Genomic DNA, 3,350 nt, shown 5'->3' with positions numbered 1-3,350 from the left:
TCGCAGAATCGAGTAATTAACTTAACAAAAGGCTTCATAATACACATTTATCGATAAATAATTAATAAATAATTAATCTATTATTTAAAATATTTATATAATTTAATATTCCGCGTATATATACGTTATAGTACGTGAAATATTTCGGCAACGTATTATCAATAACAAGATGTTCAATCTTGGTGACGTATAGCGCACTATTGTTTACATGTTATGGCCTTGTTATCATTCGTACGGCAACATTCGAGCACTGAAGTATTGGTGCGAAAAGTTTCATATATTGTCAAATTTTTGCTCTAAACACGATCGTGACTAATATTGAAATATAATTCGCTATGATTATTACAGAATTAACGATCAATTAGCTTTTGCTCAATTAGCTTTTGACATAAAACTGTATCGCGATGATAAATCGAAGCGCTGTGCATACGATCATTCCGCGATTGGGAGAACTGTGCAAAGTGTCTCGTGATCATCGCATATTCGACTAATCGTAATTAACTGTGTTTTCGCGAGTAAGTGTAAATGCTACGTGAATACAACAAAGGAACAAGAGAGGAGAAAGAACTCCGGAAAAGCATGAGGCGACAGACGGATCGACGGTATGAGGTAAGTAATTTATTATTATTAATATATTTGTATTTATCATTTATGTTATTATTTCCAAAATACACATTGCTTGTTCTTTTTTAATTTTCTTGATAATGATCCATTTTATATTATCATATAACACAATTCTATATTAATTCTATATTATCATATAACACGTATATGTAAAATATTTCAGATTTTATTTTAAAATACTAATTATATTTTTATTGATTATACTTTTCAAAAGTCTTTATCCAAAAAGAAACTTTTTTAGTAATTATCAAATTTATCATATTAAATACCTGTTTAAGGGATAAATAAAAAATTTGGTTGCGCGTAATAATTAGTTTTTCAAAATCAATTATTTTAGAATCTTTACTTATGATACAGAATATATCTGCAAAAGCATTAATTGATTGTATTTGCACTTAATTTGTGTTTGGTTTTTGCGTATGTTTCAAATACCGTTACAACTTTTATTGTGTCGAAATATCCACATTGTTATAAAAAAAAGTATACCTCTCCGTTCTTTTGTAAGCAACTACTATGCTCACAATAAAGTTCAATTCAGTTTGAACAATTTAATTTGATATATATTTGTTATAATCTACCTCTTTTAGTTCAATATATAAAAATATATATATATATATATACACTACTTAAAAAAAAATAGGAGATATTTTTCATATCCTAAAAATTGGACTATTTTCAAACCGCTGAAACTTGATGAAAAATCGTCATAAACAAAAAATTAAAAAATCATTTTGAAGCTTGAAGATTCAACTTTAACGCTCTATCGGTTTTTTTTTTAATTTTTTTATCTTCTTTGTTCTGCTTTGAAAAAAACCCATTGTTTTGTTCCTTAAAATTATGTATTTTTGACACTCTGCAGCTCGATAAAAGAAATTTCTCTCGAAAAATTCAACTCAGGTATACCATAAACTATAATATTTTGCCTACAAAATGCTTTTTTTTTAATTTTCCTACAGTTTTATTTGACCAAGGTACACGATTTTGAAACTAAACCTGTATTTTCTAGAAATAAGAAAACAAAAAAATTTTTTTAAACTATTGATATCATGTTACAGTTGAAACTTCAAGCTTCAAAATGTTTTTTCAATTTTTTGTCTGCGAAGATTTTTCCCCGAGTATCGACATTATTTCTTAATCTCGTAATATCATAACATAATACACTCAATATATTATATCACAAAATTATATATAATATAATTTTCCCACGATACACCTTGACATGGTGGAAGGGCTCACTACCTAGACGGTGCCACACATACATATACACACACATATTCATAAAATTACTTACATATTAACTCTAGTTACCCGTTTTTCCAAAATCAATTAAATTAAAATTATACACACATACTTAATATTTGAATTGTCAAATACGCGGTTAAGTCATGACTAAGTCATGATTAAGATTTTTATTGATATGAATTAATGCACAGCGTAGTATCGAGATAACTAATTAGTATCGCGGAAAAGAAGCAACAATACTTGCAAGTATCGATTTAGCGCTCCGCGCGCGTCTATTAATATAAATATTAGTTTATTAGCACTTTATTTTTATTTATTTTTAACAAACTGTCATTACTGCATCGGTCATCGGTTTGCTCGACGTCATCGATCGCCAATTAGACTCACGGAAGAAGTGCAACAATTTAAATCTCGAAATTTGATTTGAACAGGCTTCGCGGGTTTTCATATATATATATTCCTAATTGTATTAAGTCCTGGTTAATTGCTCGATAGTCTAATCGCATCAAAGTCTTACTTCATGCTTAAAATACACGGAATAGATTTACACATACATACAAGGGAATAATTCGATCAATAATTTAATTATATTGCAAGATGTTTATGATATATAGATGTATAATTTTGAGAATAGTGATTGAAGATTGATCGAATTATTCCCTTGTATGTATGTGCAAAACTATTCCGTGTATTTCAGGCGTGTATTAAAGTAGGACTTCGACGCGTAGACTATCGAACAATTAACCAGGACTTAATGCGATTAGGAATCAATTATATTAACATGTGCTGAGGATCAACAGATTTCAAATACGAAAATATTCGTGCCGCACGATATCGACGTTGTATATTTCGATTTAATCGTTTCGTCGAAGGAAACCACGTCAGTTCGATGTAGGGCGATTTCATATTGGACCAGGTTATAAATAGTCTTTCATGCTCCATAGTTATCAATAAGAGATGCACCGCGCACGGTAGTAGAACGATGTTCCCTTCAGACATCAAGGCGCGCGCCACTGTCATACATTGATATAAGCTTTTTATTCCACGAGAGAATACAAACAATGGCTGTTACGTCACAAATAATAAGAGCCGGAAAAGAACGCTTTCAAAATACCGGGACATCGTCATTCGTTTCATTTCGTGTTCACAATACATTTTACCGACTCAAATATCTTATATGTTTATATGTCTATATGATTACTACACGTGGCCAGAGATTATATAGTCTTCGTATAGCTCTAATGTATCAAAATTAACATCGCGATTTCTACTTTTCTGCATCGTGCGTAAGAGGTACTCTCGAGAAGTACTCAAATACTTTTGTTACTAAAATTATGTGCCTCTTGGCGTTCATTACATCTGTGTGCTCCTTCTTGATAATATTGTACCACTTGATAGCATCAGTCATAAATCGCAATTGTCGATATACAACTCGATTGAATTGCGAGCCTGTTAAATAGCAGCGATTCTATCTTCATACGTTT

This window comes from Formica exsecta, unplaced genomic scaffold (assembly GCF_003651465.1).
Source record: "Formica exsecta isolate Colony F162 unplaced genomic scaffold, ASM365146v1 scaffold3, whole genome shotgun sequence".
NCBI classification, from domain to species: domain Eukaryota; kingdom Metazoa; phylum Arthropoda; class Insecta; order Hymenoptera; family Formicidae; genus Formica; species Formica exsecta.
Note: the sequence above shows the minus strand (reverse complement) of the source record.